Source organism: Geotrypetes seraphini, chromosome 10 (genome assembly GCF_902459505.1).
Source record: "Geotrypetes seraphini chromosome 10, aGeoSer1.1, whole genome shotgun sequence".
NCBI classification, from domain to species: Eukaryota; Metazoa; Chordata; class Amphibia; order Gymnophiona; family Dermophiidae; genus Geotrypetes; species Geotrypetes seraphini.
In genome coordinates, this window is record NC_047093.1 from 45,750,103 (window position 1) to 45,771,094 (window position 20,992).

Below are 20,992 nucleotides of genomic sequence, written 5' to 3' on the forward strand. Positions count from 1 at the left end.
CCAGTAGGGCAGACCACGAGCAGCCTGTACAGAGCCTACGTCTGCTAGCTGTCCACCACCATTACTGCTGCTGCTTTAGGAGGCCTTGGAGGTATGCCAAGCCTCACCGGGGGGAGGGCTGTTCACTGAATTTGTGAGTCCAATTTATGGGGGAAACAAAGCAATTTGAATCAATTCACCGTCTTTTCCTTTCCCTTTTGCTCCAGAGAGGTGGGAAGAAGAGCTGACATTCTAGTGGGCAAAGAAGAGCTGTTCTGCTTCTTAGTCCAGTCCATCCCCTTTCTGCTGTTCCCTCCCCCCCACTCCCACAATGAAGCCTTTAGGGGACTGAAAGGGAGAGCCTGATCCCCAGAGATGTACAAGTGGATGTTTTATTGAAATCTCTTAGGGGTAAATGTTAAATCAGTGGCAGTCAGCATTTTTATGGCCACCGCCAGCATTGTCCCCAGATATTCAATTTCAGGCCATGTCCAGGCGCCAGCATATAAGCTCAGCTAGCACTTAAGTGGTTAAATGCAATGTTCAGCACTTAAGTGCATAAGGAGAAATGCATAAAGATAGGTCTGTTTTATGTGGTCTTATTTATGCAGTTAAAAACTGAATATCAGCACTAAACCACTTAAGTGCTGACTCTGCCCCCGGACCACTCACAAATTAGCTGATTTCAGCGTGGGTACTAACCATGCATATTCAAACAGCACTAACCGCTAAGTGCCGCTGAATATTCATGGATAGCCCTGGACCACAGGCTGTTTAAATCACTTTCAGTATCAAACCCCGAGTTTCTGGGTCCTGCTCAGAGAATTCCCAGGTATGTAAGCAGGCCTCTCAATTTGTGGCACAGTAAGACAGAAGTTAAACACAATATTTGCCTATGAATTAATATTATACTGGAGAGCAAAACCTTTTGCTTCACGCTTTCACAGCCCATCTGCACCAGCAATGGAGCAGTAAATTAAATTTGGCTCTGGAGTTTCAACTCCTCATTAATTACACCTCACTTTAATTACTCTTTCACATGAAAGGGGTCACTTGGCAGCAGCCCTGTATAGCAAAACTATTTTTGTAAACAAAATTATCCAGCCTTCTACAGCATATTGTATTTGATCTTAATCAGGTATACATATTCAAATAAGTAAACAGTTCAGATTGAAAGAATTATATCCATAGGAAAATGGTTATGTGTCACGCTTATCACATGGTGCCAAAGACACATTTGTTTGACTACTGCAGTTATTTATACCTGGGCCTTCCAAATTATATACTTAGGTCCTTTCAAAGAACCCAAAATGCTGCTGCTCCTATGTTGCACAGACTTCCAAAATGGCCACCGATCTTCTCTATATTGAAAGAGCTTCACTGGCTTCTTATTGGGTGACATGTGAAATTTAAAGTTCTTACACTAATCCACAAGGCTCTGAACAGTGAAACACCTACACTTCCCCCTCCCCATTCGCGGTTTCCCTGCTCGCGATTTCACATAATCGCAATTTTTTTTGGGGGGGGAGGAGGGAAAAAAATCCCATATTTTTGTCTTCCCCCTGGCATCCTGGCCTTACCTGGTGGTCTAGCTGGTTTTCGGGGCAGGAGCGATCTTCCTATGCTCCTGCCCTGTGCAGATAGCCATTAGGAAATGGCTGTGGGGAGTTCCCGTAGTCTCTCGAGAGACTACGGGAACTCCCACAGCCATTTCTTAAAGGCTATCTGCATGGGGCAGGAGCATAGTAAGATCGTTCCTGCCCCGAAAACCAGCTAGACCACAAGGTAAGGCCGGGATGCCAGGGGAAGGCGGAAGGGAGGCGGGGGTGGGTCAGAGCCGGATATTTGTGGTTTTTCACCATTCGCGGTCCGGCTCTGCCCCTATCCCCCGCAAATAACGAGGGAGAAGTGTATTCGTTTGGCATCTTGTCTAAGAACATAAGAATATAAGCATTGCCTCTGCCGGGTCAGACCATGGGTCCATCCTGCCCAGCAGTCCGCTACCGCAGCGGCCCCCCCAGTTCCATGCCTGTAAGTGATCTTTTACTTAAAGAATATATCATCCATCATACATGTTACAATCATCTGATAAAGTACTATTAGAGTTCAGGAACTGGTTGAGTGGAAGGTGACAGAGGGTAGTGGTTGAGGAAAGAGATGTTACCAGTGGTGTACCTCAAGGTTCAGTTCTTGGGCCTGTTCTTATGAACATTCTTGTAAGCGATACTGCTGAAGGGCAGTCAGGTAAGATTTGGCTCTTTGCAGATGACATCAAAATCTTCAATAGAGTAGACACTTCTGATGGTGTGAATAACATGAAGCTTGAAGAATGGTCTGAAATTTGGCAACTAAGATTTAATTCTAAGAAATGCAAAGTCATGCATTTGGACTGCAAAATCCCAAAGGAACCGTACAGTTTAGGAGGTGAAGAACTTTTGGGTACAAAAGAGGAGTAGTGCTTGGGTGTGATATTATATGATGATCTTAAGGTGGCCAAACAAGTTGAAAAGATGATGGTGAAAGCTAGAAGGATGCTAGGGTGCATAGGAAGACGTGTGGCTAGTAGGAAAGAGGAGGTATTTATGCCCCTGTTTAAGACTCAGATGAGACCTCATTTAGAATATTGTGTATAATTCTGGAGACCGCACCTTCAAAAAGATATAAACAGGATGGAGTGGATCCAGAGGAAAGCTACTAAAATGATCATATGGGGACAGACTTAAAGATCTCAATATGTATACTTTAGAAGAAAGATGGGAGAGGGGACATATGGTAGAGATTTTTAAATTAAAAAAAAAAATCACCAAAAATACTACCAACCAGGGGTGGCTGGCCTGAAGAGATACTAATTAATGAATAAAGGTGGACAAAAAGCCTCAAATAATCACATATAATAACAGCAGTCCAGAAGGACTTCAAGCTGCCACTCTGCTTGTTATTGGCATAAAAAAAACTCCACCACATTAAGTATTCATCTCATACTGGGCAACCGCCCACCACTGTGCACAAACATGCAAAAGAAAAAAGCTTTCACTTAGCTGAAGAACAATGCTCTGCGCTGTCCACCAGCATTCTAGTTGTCAAACATGTCCATGAGCCTCACACTGCTCATGTTCTTCAAACATTCTCCTTAAACCTCCTCCAACAAGAGCCTTGTTTCACCATTGACCAGCTGCCCCAGGGATGCTGTGTAATTAATCTATTGATTGAAAATGCATTTTTATCTATACTTGCTTTTGATTTATTTATTTTTTATTTTTTTTTGCTGGTCTTTAGCTCTTTATGATAGCTTCAGATGTTATGGTCAGTCCTCCTAGTAGTGCAGCAAGTAGGTTCCTGGAGAAGCCTAGTGGGTGGTGTAATCAACCATAGAGATGGAGACTCAGACTTATATCCTACTCTAAGTACTACATTTAGGGTGGAATATGTAATGTAATGTAATGTAATGTAATGTAAAATGTAATGTAATGTAATTTGTTTCTTATATACCGCTACATCCGTTAGGTTCTAAGCGGTTTACAGAAAATATACATTAAGATTAGAAATAAGAAAGGTACTTGGAAAATTCCCTTACTGTCCCGAAGGCTCACAATCTAACTAAAGTACCTGGAGGGTAATAGTGAAATGAAAAGTAGAGTTAGAGGAAAAATAAAAATAAAATAAACATTTTAAAAAGACAGCATTGATCTAAATACTTTGGAAGGTAGAAGAGAGGAGAGAAAGGAATAGAAGCAGAATGGGTCAGCGTCAGTGATGAAGTGGAGCAAGTAAGTTTAGGAGGAGCGATTGACGTATCCAGAAAGGGCTTCTTCTGGCCAACAGTCCCAGGATGCCTATGTCTCCTCCCCTGCGATGTTCTCCCATCCATGCATTCCCTCCCAGAATATGAGAGCCTTACAAAATCCACCATCATCCCACTGTACCTACTACTACTACTACTTATCATTTCTATAGTACTACTATAGAAGAAAACATAGAAGAAACTTACAATCTAGTCAAGACAGACAAATTGGAGAATAAGGTGCATCTGTACACAGTGCTCAAGTGGAGGAATTATAGAGGGAATGATAAGACAGATATTGGTGCTTTGCAGGTGGGTTGGAGTTTGGAATTGAAAGCAGCTTCTAAGAAGTGGACTTTGAGTCTGGATTTGAATACTGTCAGAGACAGAGCTTGACGTATCAAGTCAGGTAGTTTGTTCTAGGCATACGGTGCAGCAAAGTAGAAGGGACGGAGTATGGAGTTGGCCGTAGAGGAGAAGAGTACAGATTAAAGACTTACCCAAGAAGGAGTGCCCAGAGGGCAGTGTGGGGAGAGATGAGAGATACTGAGGAGCTGCAGAGCAAACACACTTGTAGGTCATTAAGAGGAGTTTGAACTGTATGAAGAAATGGATAGGGAGCCAATGAAGTGACATGATGAGAAGGGTAATGGAACATGAAGTGTGCAGCAGAGTTCTGAACAGATTAAAGGGGAGAGAGATAGTTTAACGGAAGGCCAGTGAAAAGCAGGTTGCAGTAGTGTGGGTGAGAGGTGATGAGGGTCTTAGCATTGCACTCAGAAAGGGTCTGATTGTAGCAATATTGTAGAGAAAGAAACAACAGGTTTTGGCAGTCTGTTGGATATATGAAGAGAATGAGAGAAATGAGTCAAAGATTACCCTGAAGCTGCAAGCCAACGAGACAGGGAGGGTGAAGGTGTTGTTAACAGAAATACCTACATACCAGCAGGCTTAAGAGCTATTGGTGTGGTATATAATTGGGTGGATTTTGGAGGGCTCACCATACACTATAAGGGGATTATGGTGAGATATGTACTTGGGACTTTTTATGTGACGCTCACTGCAGTGCCTCCTAGGTGACCCACTGCTCTGCTGGAATGTCTGTTTGACCAGTCTATTAAAAATGCCGGGCCCTCCTACATTCAAATGACTTGTTTTGTGCGTTTTTCATTTGCATGTGTTTTTTTGTTTTCTTTTCATAAATGGTTATTCAAAAAGATAAATGCACATCTGAAAAATGGCCATTTTCAAAACAACAAGATAGACATTTTGCATTTTTTGAAAATGGTCAAATTTGGTACTGGATTTTTGTGCGTCTTCAGCAAAAAGTGTAAACACTGATTTAGAAATCATATTGAAAATGGCCTTCCACTTCAAAGCAGTTTGCAATACTGAAGATAAAACAAACAAAATACCAAGACAGACAAAAGTAGGGCTTTATGAATATACACTTAGAGAAAACAGTAGCAGGGGGTAGGGAACTCCGCAACAGTTATCCAGTGGACTATAATTAACAATGCCCAAAAAGGATGGAGTAAATGCCACTAAAACATTTCAACAGTATCTGCCTTGCTTTGTCTTGTGCAATGACAGCATCTCCCTCATGGGTTGACTGACCATTCAGACAATCAGTATCTCCCCCATGTGATCCAGCATCTTCACCTCGATCCACTATCTACCTTCTCTCTCAACTCTTAGAACAGGGGTGTCAAAGTCCCTCCTTGAGGGCCGCAATCCAATCGGGTTTTCAGGATTTCCCTAATGAATATGCATGAGATCTATTTGCATGCACTGCTTTCATTGTATGCTAATAGATCTCATGCATATTCATTGGAGAAATCCTGAAAACCCGACTGGATTGTGGCCCTCGAGGAGGGACTTTGACACCCCTGCCTTAGAATCTTTCTCTTTTCCTCTATGGGTCACTGGCAGCAGCAGAGATTCACAATGACCCTTAGAGGAAAAGATTAATTATAAGATGCAAGGGGAGGGAGGGTCATAGAGAGCAGGAGATATCAGGCTGGGGGGTGTTCAGAGATAGTAGGAGATGCTGGGCCAGAATGGAGGGAGGTTTATAGATAGCAGGAGATGCTGGTCCATTGGTGAGCTAGGGGGTTTAGAGAGAGGGAGAGATATTAGACCCAAGGGAGGAGAGAAGGAAAGGAGAAAGAGATATTGGACAATGAGAGGAAGAGAGGAAATAGATGTGGAAAAATGTTGGAACTGGGGTGGATGTGAGAGAGGGAAGAGACAAGGAGAGATGTTGGACTCTGGGTGAAGGTGAGGGAGGAAGAGAGAAATATTGGACTTTGTAGAGAGGGAGATAAGGAATAAAGATGGAGAAATGTTGGACCTAGGAGCAGAGAGGAAGGAGGAAAGAGAGGAGAGAATTTGGATGTAGGGGCAGAGGAAAGGAGGGACAAGCAATGGAGATATGCAGGACCATAGGTGGGGGCAAGAGGGAAGATATATGGGACAGGGAAATCAAAGGATAAAGGGAAGTGGGCAGGGAAATTTCAGACTAGATGGGTGAGAGTGAAGAGAAGGGGAGGAAATGCCCAACTACAAAAGTGAAGTGAGGGAAGATGCTGGAAATAGTGGAACTATGTGGAAGAAGCCACTGGAAAGAGAAACTGTGACCAACGTGATGGAAAAATAAAATGTCCAGACAACAAAGGCAGAAAAAAAAAATTGTTTTATTTGAGCTTATTAACTGGAATGTTAGCTTTAGGAAATGTGCATTGAGAATGTTTTTGTGCTGTGTTCAGTACAGGGGAAAATCAATTTCTATTTTTATTTCTCCAGTGGAAAAAAAAATGTGACACAAGAGGACAGTGGGTGGAGGAATGTTTACATCATTAAATCTAGGTAAAAATAATGAAGGGAAATCACAATAGAAAGCATGGAGCAGTCTAATTCATTTGTCAGATGTCAATGCGTTGAGCTACCCTTGAGTATACTCCATCTTATTGCCATGTGTACTTATATATGATGCATGTATACCATTACACAGTTTTATACAAAGCCTTTTTGTTGTGTAAAACAGGCTTAACAAGCAAAAAACCCTTTACAAAATATTTATGAAATTACCCCATAGTATCCATAAGGCCTCTCAGGATATTGGGCATGTCTGAGTTGTTAGACATGACTTTATATGGAATTATAAGTGCATGCAGATGCTGAACAAGTCCTTTGAGCTTTTGGTAACAGCAGGCTCTTGGTATATCTCTAATAAACTATCTTAGGACAGAATAAAAGAACACACAGTGCTTCAACACAATTGAAAATCAGATGTGAAAATATGATTCAAAGGAGAAGGAACAGAGCCAGAAAAAAAAAATATCAGCATGAATGATGTTCCGATCAGTACAGGGAACTGTAGCTCTTTTGCTATTTCAAAGTAGTACTTCAAGAAAAGCAACACTCAACTCCCAGAAACAGTGATTTTAAGGTATCCAGATGGTATTTATGATGCCAATTTTATTTAAATTTGATTCTATACCTCACCCCCCAAAAAAGTCCCATAATGAGTTACAATTAAAACAGAATACAACAAATGACAATTAAAAATGGTGACTGTAACTAAGCAGTCCTATAATAATGCCCTCCTCTGTACATATCTAGGAATATTATAAGATAAAAACATAAGAATAGCCTTACTGGGTCAGACCAATGGTCCATCAAGCCCAGTAGTCCGTTCTCACAGTGGCCAATCCAGGTCATTAGTGCCTGGCCAAAACCCAAGGAATAGCAATATTCCATGCTACCAATCCAGGGCAAGAGGATGCGAATTATCCAAAACACAGCAGTACATTTAATTTTCAATTTGGAAAAAAACGGAATACATGACACCTTATTACCAAAAGTTAAATTGGCTTCCCGTCGAGGCGAAAATAATTGTCAAATTTGCTTATCTATGTTATAAAATATTGTTCAGTCTTGCTCCAAACTATCTTATAAATCATTTTGTTTTATCCGAAACTAATCGCTCTACACGTAGTCTCTTTTTGTTCTCCTTTCCATCATTAAAAGGTTGTATATAAAAAAGATCTCTTGATAGGACTATCTTTTCAAGCAGGGAAATGGAATAAAAGCTTTGGTGGTTTGACCTTGACCTCTTCTTCTTATCAGGCTTTTAGAAGATCATTAAAAACTTATTTGTTTGATAAATTTGTACAATCAGATTAATTAATCTTATTATAATGTGATGTTATAAATTATGTATTTTTGATGTAAAGTCGCTGTGTTTTACAGTTTCCTTCTTATTGTGAACCGCATTGAACCGCGAGGTACTGTGGTATAAAAATAAAGTTATTATTATTATATTAATAGCAGTACAATTTCATCATTTACAGATATTAAAGAAAAGGTTCAATTTCTTAAACATTGCTCACCTAAGACCTTTCTAATTTGAAAGGGTCAGAAAACAGAATTGTGGCACTGTGCAGAGGGCGTGACATGCAGTCATGTACAAATTTGGTATACTGGAAATTCCTAGAATGTGATTTCCTAGAACACCTGGAGGATAACTTTGTATTAATCATTGAAGTAGGAAAATGGACGATTAGCCCCATGCACTTAAAATTGCACTACCTCTTTATGCAGGGCCTGCTTTGGTGACATAATCTAAACTAAACTAAACTAAACCTTAGGTTTATATACCGCACCATCTCCACAGTCGTGGAGCTCGGCATGGTTTACAGGAATAGTAATGAGAAAGGAACTCCAAGGAAAGGGTTAGATGAAGATCAGAGGAAAGAGGGAAGTTAGAGGGCTAGGGTGTCAAATGAGGAGAGAATGTTAGGTTTTTGAGAATAACCAGGTTTTCAGCTGTTTACGGAAGGGTTGAAGCGCACTCAGGTTACGAAGAGGGGAGGTAAGGTTGTTCCAGAGCTCGGTGAGTCTGAAGGGGAGGGAAGTCCCTAGTGTTCCTGGGAGGGAAATGCCTTTGAGTGAGGGGAAGGATAGTTTCGATTTTTGGATGGGTCTGGAGGTATTAGGGTTTGAGGAGTTCCAAGAGAGCGGAATTGATGATGGAAGGATGCCGTGGACGATGCATTTGAAGTGGACTCTGGAAATTATCGGAAGCCAATGAAGCTTGAGAAGGAGCGGTGAGACGTGATCGAATTTACTTTTTGAAAAGATAACATATAAATGTTGAGGAATGTGTAGTGCAGTGGTTAGAGCTACAGCCTCAGCACCCTGAAGTTGTGGGTTCAAATCTCATGCTGCTTATTGTGACCCTGGGCAAGTCACTTAATCCTCCATTGTCCCAGGTACATTAGATAGAGTGTGAGCCCACCGGGACAGATAAGGAAAAATGCTTGAGTACCTGAATGCAAACTATGGCTATAAGTGGTATATAAAAAATAAATAGTTAGAATGTACATATCTCAAATTCCACTACCATAAGATTTGCTGTGGTAGGTGGGACAAAAAAAACCTGGCAATCCTAAGTGATAAATTATAATGTATGGTATATGTGAAGATATAGGCAACCTTTAAAAGAGGGGTTAAATGATCATATTTCTTTGCCTTCTTAAGCAGTTAGGGACTGATTTTATAAAGGACGTCCAAAGTTAGATGCCTCTTAGGCACCTAACTTACCCCCCTTTTATGAAGCCTCGTTAGCATTTTTTATTGCTGGCAACGGTAGTAAAATCTCCAACGCTCATAGAATTCCTATGAGTGTCAGAACTTTTACCGCCCTGGCCGGTGATAAAAACACTAACGGGCCTTCATAAAAGGGGTGGTTAATTGGCAAAATACCTTATCTGTCTCAATAATTGGTTAAAAAAATATTATTTGGCGATAGGTGCCTATCTGATTCTGTAAAAGATAGGTGCCTATCGCAATGTGCTTAGCAGTGCTTATTGCCTACGTGGGCATTTCTATGGGCAGAACGTGACTTGGCACTGCTATGCAAAATTCTGCAAAAACTTAGGAGCCTATAATGTAGGCCTTTAGAAACCCTCGCCTACACTTCAGGTGCCTAAATTTTTACCTAGGTGCCGCTAGCTGCGTTTCTGTAAACGACGCCTAATTGGCAAATGGCCGACACCATTTTTCTAGCTGCCATTTATAGAATTAGCCCCTTTGATTCTAGCCTTCTGGTTTATCTGAACATGTCTTATATCAGTTTCTTTAGTCCCTGAAAGCAATAAAGGATATAAAAGTATGTAAAAGCCTTCTTATCGAATAGTGTCCTAAACAAACAAATCGGGAGCGGACTGCTGGGCATGATGGACCTATGGTCTGACTCGGCAGAGGCAGTGCTTATGTGCTTATGTGCACTCAATGTTGTTTCTCATCAGCATTCAAATATTTGGGCACCCACTTGGCTGAAAGATTCTGCATACTTACCCTGTTTCCCCGATGATAAGGCAGGGCCATCAAATAAGACAGCCCCCCCCTTTTTAGAAAAAAATGTAAAATAAGGCACCCCCCCGCAAATAAGCCACCCACCGATACCTGCGCTTACCCGAATCGGGTGGTACGGTGGGTGACTCCGTGTGGTCCCTCCGTCTACCGTATTTGCCTCCATGGCTGCGTGCCGCGCCTCGTCATGAAGTGAAGAGGAGGAAGTGACAGGACTGCAGCGCGCGCACGTGACTCCGCGCAAGGAAACACAGGCAGCTTCCCTCATCCCTCCCTAACGGAGACTGCAGGAGTTTGTTCACGGCCAGAACATCCAAAAGTGAGACACGCAGACAGGTTTCTTTTGCTGTGAGCAATACCACTTACTGTATATAAAGCCTGTTTAAAATGCATACGGTATATAAACAATGGTTTCACATTGTCAAGTCCCCTCTGATGCTGCACTACAGAATAATCTCTTTACTGTGTTTCCCTGATGGAGAACATTGGGGACATTAAATGGTACAATATATGGTATGATGGATAAAGCTGGCCATACACGGTACGATTTTTCGGCCGACCGATTCTTCAGCCGTCAAATAAGACAGCCCCCCCTTTTTAGAAAAAAATGTAAATAAGGCATCCCCCCGAAAATAAGCCCTAGAGCATATTTTGGCCTTCCAAAAAAAATAAGACAGTGTCTTACCATCGGGGAAACAGGGTAACTGGTCATGGATTATACAACTAACATACTCACTGAACATCTATAGCATCTCAGCAACTGTTATTTGCCAATCTGCCAAAATCAAGTCATGGACATAGTCAATCATTTCAGAAGTTGACACCATTTGAGGCCCTCCAGACCTTGCTACATGTTCGGTCTCAAAATCTCCACACTGAAAGTTTGCACAACACTTCTTCACCCTGGAGTATGATGGGCATTTGTCACTCAATGTTTACATCATATATTCATGGATTTCCTTTGGACTTTTCTTCTGCAGGAATAGGAACTTCATGATGGTTCAGAGTGTTGACATGGTTCAATCAATGATTTGAAACTATGTCAAAACATAGCATTACAATTCTGCACATTGGCATTTTGCAACATAAAATAACATTCTTTTCAGCTATAGTGGCAAAATAACCCTCAGAATTTAGGAAGTTGGTTGGGCTGAGAACTTTTCAGCACTCCGCTTTAAGGGAGGCCCTGTGCCAAATAGTTCTTACACAGACATGACTTGCAGAAGGCTGCAAGAGGCCCTATGTGCCTTGTATGCTGTACTGAAGTACGGTTAGAAAATGCAGCATTATTTTTGATGTTAAGGCTCTTTATATTTTATGGGATTATTGTTGTAGCATCAAACATTTAAGGTTTTAAAGTTAAACAAGAAACTGCTGTTATTTAACTTAATTGTATTATCTAGAACAAACTACAAAAAGAATGCTCTATGTAATAAAAGGGAAATACTTTTTCAATGGCATATTTTGCATTCTTTTACTCTCCTGCCCAGATCAGATTGCACCTTCTGGTTCCTCTGTGTCAGAAACAAAGATGCAACATGCTTTGAGAATATCAGAAGAAGCTCTTTGCTTGCATATGCTTTAAATTGATATTTAGATTGTCTCTCATTTATCTTTCCTCTCATGTTGAGTCATACAGGCCTATGAGGGACACCCAAAATTTTCATCTTTTTTCCTTTCCTAAGATAAAATCTTGTTGTTACAAAACGTTCCTGGATAGGACGCTTGCATTTCAAGCAGGCAAATTGCAAACCTGGTTAGGTGAATGCATCCATCAAGCCTCGTCTTATTGTTCCTTTCGGAAATTAGTGAAGATTAATCTTTTTAATAAATTTATCACCTAAATTAGAAAGTCTTTTGAAATTACAACTAAGTTTTCTGTCATACAATGGTGTATTAGGAATCAGTAATGACTAATTTTTAAGATAAATTTCTTATCTAAATTAGAAGGTCTGTTGAAATTGTAGTATGCATCTTTTATATAATTGTGTATTTAAATGATTGTTCATAGCCATTCCCGAGGAAGTAGCTAGGTATTTTTGTATTTGTCACTGAATGTTCAGTACTCTTTTATGTAAACCGCCTAGAACTGCTGGTGATGGCAGTATAAAAAAATAGTTATCATTATTATTTCTTGTACTTCCTTGCTTAAGCAGATATTTTCCTGATTTTTCTGTAATTTGTTGTTATAAATTGCAATATACGTATACTGTATATATATATTGGGTACCCAGGTAATATACCCAGGTCACCACGCAACCTGCTTCTGCCACACACAAAATTAGATCCTACAGTTTCCCATATGTTCCTTTTGGAGAGGTGAACTATGGGGGAAAGTCATGCACAAAAATCTCGATGGAGAGGAGGAAGCATGAAAAGAAAAGAGATACATATGTATGTATGTATTTTAACCAAGAAATTCCAAGGCCAAATATTAATTGCTGAACAAATTCAGCTGAAAATCCACTAAATCGTCAGTCATCTAATGCATAATCATTTTTCGATGGATTCTCAGATGGCTGCTCAGCCACTAACAGCTGCTGGAGTCAAAGGACCCTTCTAGAAATCAGCCTCTATCTTCATCGATCCAAGTTTGAAAAGATGCCACAGTCATATTATTATTAGAGAAGAATTGAGCAGCATTCAATGTACCGGTAAGAGATCTTGCGTCTGTGCCTCTCTTTCTCTTTTTCTCTGTTTATATAGAGAGGTGCGGATTAGAGAATGACACGGGGACAAATTTATCCCCGTCTCCGCGGGAACTCATTTTCCCATCCTGTCCTGGCAAGTTGTTTTCCTGTCCCTGCCCCATTCCTGCAAGCTCTGTCATCTGCCCAAGCCTCGAACACTTTAAAATCATAAGTAGCAACATTCTAGAGCTCAGATTGTGATGTCATAATGCCTCATTCCACCAATGCCTAAGCTCCGTAATCTGCACAAGCCTCAAACACTTTAAATCATAAGTAGCAACATTCTAGAGCTCAGATTGTGATGTCATAATGCCTCATTCCACCAATGCCTAAGCTCCGTCCTCATCTGCACAAGCCTCAAACTCTTTAAAATCATAAGTGTTCAAGGCTTGTGCGGTTAAGACAGAGCTTACAGGAATGGGGCAGCGACAATACTCACGGGGACAGGATGGAGAAATTGAGTTCCTGTGGGGATGGGGAAAATTTTGTCCCCGTGTCATTCTCTAATGCAGATTTTTGATAATGCTGGCAATATTGGGGGTTTTCGGACTTGTTTTTATATGAATTTATTTATTTACAGAAAAAGATTGGTTATGTGGCACCTCGACCCTGAGGAAAGTTATGAAACATGAATTCATGTCAGGAGGGGTGAAATAGATATCTATATTTGAAGCCAAATCAACTAAAGATAAGTTATCTTGAAAAAATCTATATACTATTGATTAAGAAAATTGAATAAGAAGAGAATTATGTATAAACATTTTCATATAAAAACTTGGATCGATGAAGATAGAGGCTGATTTCTAGAGGAGCCTTTTGACTCCAACATCTATTATTGGCTGAGCAGCCATTTGAGAATGCATCAAAAGACGATTACCGGCATATATTAGATGACTGGTGATTTTCAGCTGTATTTATTTTAAAACATGTTTGGGCCACAAATCCAAGGTTCTTTTTTTTTTTTAAATTATTTATTTATCAATTTTCAAATAAACAATCAAGTATACACTTGTACAGAAAGGAGAGGAATTAAAGAACACATTCCAAGCGAAACAATAGTTATAATCAAAGAAAAAAATAATCTTAATCTCCTCCTCAAGTCCTCATATTATGGATCCAAGATGTAAAACGGTGAGCCTTACACAAATCTTAGCAATATATCAATAAGAAGAAAAACAGGAACACTTAGCTGAAGGAAGTGACCTAATCAAATAATGAACACTCATATTGTATTAATTCCAGCTTTCAGGTGTGCAGCTGACAGAAAGGTTCTAAGCAGCTTACAAAGTTAAAAAAAAACCCACAAAAACTAAATATAATTTAACATGAAATACCAGGCATCCATGGTGGGGGCCCACAAATATATATTTAGCTAGTAACCAATGTGGTATTAATCTACCCCAAGGGAGTCAAACCACCTAGGTTAACTTAAATAATCCATGCTATGAAATCAGCTCTTTAGTGCCAACTAGTGGTTTCATGAACTTGGTTTGAAAAGAATATGAAATGAATAGAATGTTTCTTTTTGACTTGAAAAGCAGAGGGGTATTCATGCACAGACAACAAAGCTATGCACACACACAGTGGTTATAAAGAATTCCACGAGCCATGCTTTGCATGCTTTTTCCACTTGCAATGCACATTTGCAGATAACCCATCTTATCCCAAGGAGAACATGACACATCATCCTATTCATCACCTAACTGGCCATACAACATGTTTTGCTTTTACCTTAGCATGGTGCAGGTGTGCTATGAGCGATACGTCTTCATCGCTTAACTGCACTGTCGGGCACCATGTGCCGTTTTATAATAGCTCACAATTCTCTATAATGAAATGGGCTGTTTACCTCCGTTAAGTCTCGGGTCTTTCCATGACTTATCGCTTCTTACAAGTCAAGATGGAACACCATTTCTCAAACTATTTTTCTTGAAGCTTGCTATGGGCTGGCAAGTGCTTAGGAGATGGGGAAAGGAATAACTCATTCACTGGCTTAAGTGCTGCATCAAGAGAAACCCTGCTGTCCTTTACGTGCTGGGAGGATCAGGTTCAGTGCTACGTTAACTCGTGTTTCACTTTCAGTTTCCTGACAGACAGCATTTACGCTCGTTCATAGCTTCCCTTTTTCATTACCTCACCAACGTAACCGAGTATCCCCTGATGAAAGCATCGTTGGATGCCGAAACTAGGATCCTTGATGGGACGTTTTAACAAATAAAGCTATATATTGGTTGTTTAAGGACATCTCTCATGCCCTTTTCTGTTCTGTTTGTGCTGGGAGGATCAGGACCATTAGGTGAAATCTCAAATGCTGAACATGCCAATGACGTCAGCAAAATGCAAAACATCTGGACTGAAATTGGAGTGCAGGACCAGCAAAATATAGGATACAAGAACTGAATTTTCCAGATGTTTAGTAGAATGAAGAAAGCAGGGGTTAAAATGGCAGAGCTCCCAACAGAGCTGATACTCTTTCAGCCTCTAGGGGGTGATAATGGGAAATGGGAGGAGATCTTCTCACCAGACTCCATAAGAAAACCAAAAGAGGAAACCCCCCCCCCAAAAAAATAACAATTAATAATGGGAAAGGGAGCTTGTATACTGCCTTTTTGTGGCTTTGACATTCAAAACAGCGGGCACTAGAGGATTAAGTGACTTGCCCAGTGTCACTGGGATTTAATCTCACAACCTCTGGGTACAGAGGCAGCAGCTTTACCAGTGATCCACATCCTCCTCTTGTACTAGTTGTGCATGAGCATATATAGATTTTGCTTGGAATTCCTTAAACACATGTCCTGTATTAGATGGAAAAAAGTATAGATTGACACTATGATATCAATTCCATTTCCCACCTCTGCTATAATGATTCAAGTGTGTTTTCCAAAAGCTGCACTGTCAGATTCAATTGTACTGATCAAAACTTTATCAAATGTATTTAGTAAGAAGCTTGGATCCTGCGATTAATACGACAAGCGCACCGCTCCTAGGTTCCCAGGGTAAATTTAAATTAATACCTCTTTGAGATCTTATTGCTGAAGCTGCACACGTTTCCAGCTTGTTCTCCCTTACGAAGGCATTCAAGGACATGCCTTCTACAATAAGAAGATTTTTCATTGTCCTGGGAAGCGATAGACTTTCCGGTCCTTTGTAATTAACTGAATAATTGGTTCAAACTCACCACCAGCAGACATTTGAATTGTGATTCAATGCACATATCCCTACCATGTAAATGTTCATTGCCACTGAAAATTCTCACACAGTTACTACCTCACCTTGGCAAAAATATTCCTGTAAAATGACATTTGTTTTGTTCACCACATTCAAATTATGTTTATAAAGAGGTTCAAAAACCACATATACATTTTGGGGCTGATTCTTGAAAAGGTGCCTAAGTTAATTGGCAAAATACCCTTAATAGGCTCAGTAATTGCTAAAAAAAAAAATTAATTGAGCGATAGATGCCTAATTCTATAAAAGATAGGCACTTATCACATGGCGCTTAGCAGCACCTAACGCCTAAGTGGGCATTTCTATGGGCGGAGCATGCCTAGCGCCTAAGTGTGATTGCCACATGGCCGGCACCTATTTTTTAGCTACTGGCTGATTTAGGAGTAATTCTATAAGCAGGGCATCCAGATTTAGGAGCCAATTTGGGAGTTCACCTGGGCAGAAAATAAATGGTGCCCTCATTTATGCACATACGTTAGTCTCCAAAACAATAGAAATATATAAGGGGAAAGTCTATAAAGTACCACCAAAATATAAGATTTCTATAATACCACTCAGGCATGTCTAAACCCTCATAGAATATTAATGCAAAGCCACATTGGCTTGCCAAAATTTAGGTGTACCCCAGTGGCTTAGTAAGAGGGAGGCGCTGGACGGTCCGCCCTGGGTGCCGTCTTTGTGGGGGTGCCGGCACCAGTCCTCCTCTCCGCCCTCCGCTCCTTTGCGCTCCCCCCTGCTGTGCGCGTGTGCCCCTTTCCTTACCCTGTACCTCTTTATTTTTGGCGCGAGCAGTATCGCAAACTTGCAGCCGGCAGCGATGTCGTCTCTCTCTGACATCACTTTCAGGTCCCGCGCCTAGGAAGTGATGTCAGAGGAAGAGCCGATATGGCATGAGTTTGTGATGCTACTCATCCTGGGAAAATTAGAGGTACGGGGGAAAGGAAGGGGCCGTATGTGCTGCAGGGGGTGGGTCGTGAAGGTGGGGGGGGGGGCAGGAGAGGGGCTTTACCACCCCAGGTGCTACTCACCCTCACTACACCACTGGTGCACCCATTCATGAAAGGTCAATGGCTAATGTAAATTGGCATGCCTAAGTGCACCTTGCAACACATGCAACCGATAGTATTCTCTAAGTTGCACACAGCCTTTGACCACATACCCATGGCTCTACCAATACTCTACCCACGTGTACACCTTCCTTACAGTTACGCGCCAGCCCCTAGATTCTACATATGGCATTCAAAATTGTGTGCATTCAATTTGCACTCATAATTTGAGTAACCATCAATTATTGGCAACAATTTAGATTTGCATGTGTGTCTTGCTAAATGCAGCTCTATAAAGGCCTGATTCTATAAACTACAACAGGTTGATAATAGTAGATATTCCTAAATGGAGGAAAAGATCTCAGATACACCACTAAGGGAACATGTATTTTTTCTCCCTTAATTCTGTGGTGTTGGGTTTCTTTCATCGATCAAAAACCTCCATTGATTACAAAATGCTAGCCATTGAAAAAGTATATTGTAATATTTTTTATATTTTTAAATTTTTATATATAAATTCTGAAATTCATGGCAGCTTAATTAACATTTTGACATTTTGAATTGACATTCATGGTCTTAACCATAAAAACAGCAGAAAATTTTTTTACTTATTTGCTGCTGGAGAGATAGGCCAAAGTGCTCGAGTGCTCCAATAAAGTGCAGGAATATCAGTACTGAAAAGATATTGCACAAAAGATAAAGTGCAAAATGCTGGTTAATATTGCACAAAGTAACAGCTACTGCTGGTAACTACTGATAACACATACAAAAAGAGAACACTTATCTGCAAAAAACAGATCCGAAGAGCAAATAAAGTGCTGAGTGCTCAATAGCATATTCGTTCATAACATATTCGTTCTCTCTCACACTCCACTCCAACGGGTCCCGTTTCACCCAATAATGGGCTTCATCAGGAAATGAGTTTTTTTTGTGTGGTATATCTGAGATCTTTTCCTCCATTTAGGATTATCTACTATTATCAACCTGTTGTAGTTCTCTTTTTCAATACAGTTGATATATATTTTTCACTATCCTGTCTGATTCTATAAACAGCACCTAAATCGGTAGTTTACTGCAACTTGTTTCTCTTAGGTCTTCCACTCAACCATCTCTCTCCCCTTCCATCTGTTCAAAATTCTGCTGCACGACATATTCTGCCAGAGCCGCCATACTCACATTACCTCTCTGCTCAAGTCGCTTCATTGGTTCTCCATCCATTTCCGAATACAATTCAGACTCCTCTTACTGACTGACAAGTGCATTCACTCTGCGGCCCCCCAATATCACTCCTCACTTATCTCCTCCTATGCTCCCCCCACCCCACCCCGTGAACTCCATTCATTGGACGTCAGGGAGCGGAATGCTGGTCAGCGCAACACTTCTGCAGGGAAAGCTTGGGACGGCGGTGGCTTGGGGGCTGTTCCCCGATTGCGGTGGCAGCAAACCGAGTGGCTTGGGGGACGGCACGGAGACAGAAAGAAGGGGGAACAGGGAGACAGAAAGAAAAAGTTGGGGGAGAGAATGAGGTCTGGAGGAGAGGAAACATACAGGAGGCTGAAAGAAAGGAAGAAAGATTGGATGCACAGTCAGAAGAAGAAAAGTGCAACCAGAGACTCATGAAATCACCAAATAGCAAAGGTAGGAAAAATGATTTTATTTTCAATTTAGTGATCCTGTATATAGCATTAAGATAAGAAACAATATATGCAGTGTTAGATTTGTTTTATAATGGTTTTGCGGCTCCAAGTTTTTTTTTCTTTTCGAAAACGGGTCCAAGTGGCTCTTTATGTCTTAAAGGTTGCAGACCCCTGATCTAGCCAATCCCTTACCCATGTAGTGAATGTATCCCCTAATCCCATCGATTTTAGTTTGTTCAACAGCCTGCGGTGTGGGACGCTATCAAAAGCCAGATTAAAGCCAATTAAAGCAATTAAGTTAGGCACCAGTAGGTGTGATCAAGGTACTTACTGGCATCATTTATAGAAATATTGGCCTGAGTTGAGCACAGTTTACAGAATAGCGCATACCTCCAGGATCCGAGAATTTACATCAACTGAAACCTCATGTAAATCCTCACATGTAAATTGGGCGCAGATCCCCCCAAGTTCCAAAAATAATGTGCATCCATCTTTAGTAAACACTCCTGGCCCACTCATGCTCTTCCCATTACCATGCTTCGTTTTCAGTTGCATACTAAACGATTTACCCATGCATCGCTATAGAGTAGGGCTTAGCAAGATACGTGTGTAAATCCAAATTATTGCCAATAATTGATTGTTAGTGCTCGTTAATTCACTTTTGTGCACAAATTGGGGACACACGGAATTTTGAGCGCCATATATAGAATCCAGGGGACTGACCCTCAAATTCTATGAAGTGTGCTTAATTTAATTAAGTAATAGGCTAAATCAACGCCGATAATTGGCACAAAACAACTCTTAATTAGCACTAAGTTACGTTAATTGAAGGTTATGCGCCTAATTTGGAAGATGTGATTCTACAACAGTTAGGCGCTTCGTGCAAAATTAAAAGTGGACATAATTTGGGGTGGATCGTGGGCGCGTTTTTGAGTTAGGTGCCTAACTAAGGTGCAGGTATTAGGCCAAGAAAAGCCTGACATAAAAAGGATGCTCCTAAATGTTTGAATGCTTAGCATCACCTAAGCATGCTTGGGCGGCACTAAGCATAATTCTATAATGGGCGCTTAATAAGAACACAAGATTAGCCTTACTGGGTCAGATCAATGGTCCATCAAGCCAGTAACCCATTCTCATGGTGGCCAATGTTTCTAGAATTGCGCTTAGCGTCACATTAGTTGGTTCCAATTGTTTAGGCAATAGGTAAAGAATCAAGACCTGAGTGTAGATTATTCTTTGCTCATATGTTTTCAGTCCAATTCTTTATATGCGAGGTTGCTAACCATTGGACCCCTGAGGAAGGCATGTTCGCTGAAACACGGACCGTGTAGGGTCCGGTTGGATTTTTATCACAGTATTTATCATTATATTTTTTTAATTGAATTTTCATGGTTTTATATGTCAGTGTTTAATAAATTATCTCCAGAACATCTGTATCCACAGTTTTTGTTTTCATCAAATGACTAAGAGGAACATCTCTTGAGGGTTTCACAGCTGTTAGTGTTTCTGGCTCAAGAACCTGATTTTTAGACAATGCGGCCTCAGAAAGTGAATCCCCTGCCATTATAGAAAATGCCTGGCAACTAGGGATTATTTAAATTTTAGAAGGGAAACCAGAAAAATATAGTCTTGGCAAACTACTCTCTCCCTTGTTTCTAGCCTTCTGGGAAGGACTGGGAGAGCCATAATTTGACACATATTAATTGGTCTGGCAAAAAAACTTTTCTAAATGGCTGATGGCCAGCCTGCTTCTGTCCTTCAGTGCTTGCAATCTGAGTAATTTCACCTCGCTTCTTTTACTTTCTTTTTTTATGCCACATAAATCTGGCTAATACCTTAAAAAAAAAAAAAAAAAATCAAGGATGATATAAGTTTGGCAGAGACTGGGGTCTTAGTGTAATAAATATGATGGTTTTCTACAGGTGTTCATTTTCAGAACATTAATTCTACCGGTTGCATTAAGGATGGACCTGCCATCTGTCCAAATCTTGTTAATAAGGTTAGGGAACTATAAAAAGCACAGCTCATCCAATCCTAGAAGATATATTTATGCCAAACTATCTAATATACTTAGAAGCCAGTGGATATGTGAATCAGAGTTTCTGACAGCTGTCACAAGTTAGATTTTTCCAAACTTGATTTTACATCCAGAGACTGGTCCATAGAATGACAGTTTTTCCATTGAGCAGGGACTCCACAAGACAGATCTGATATTGCATTACATCTGCATATAGAGAGAAATACTACTTACCA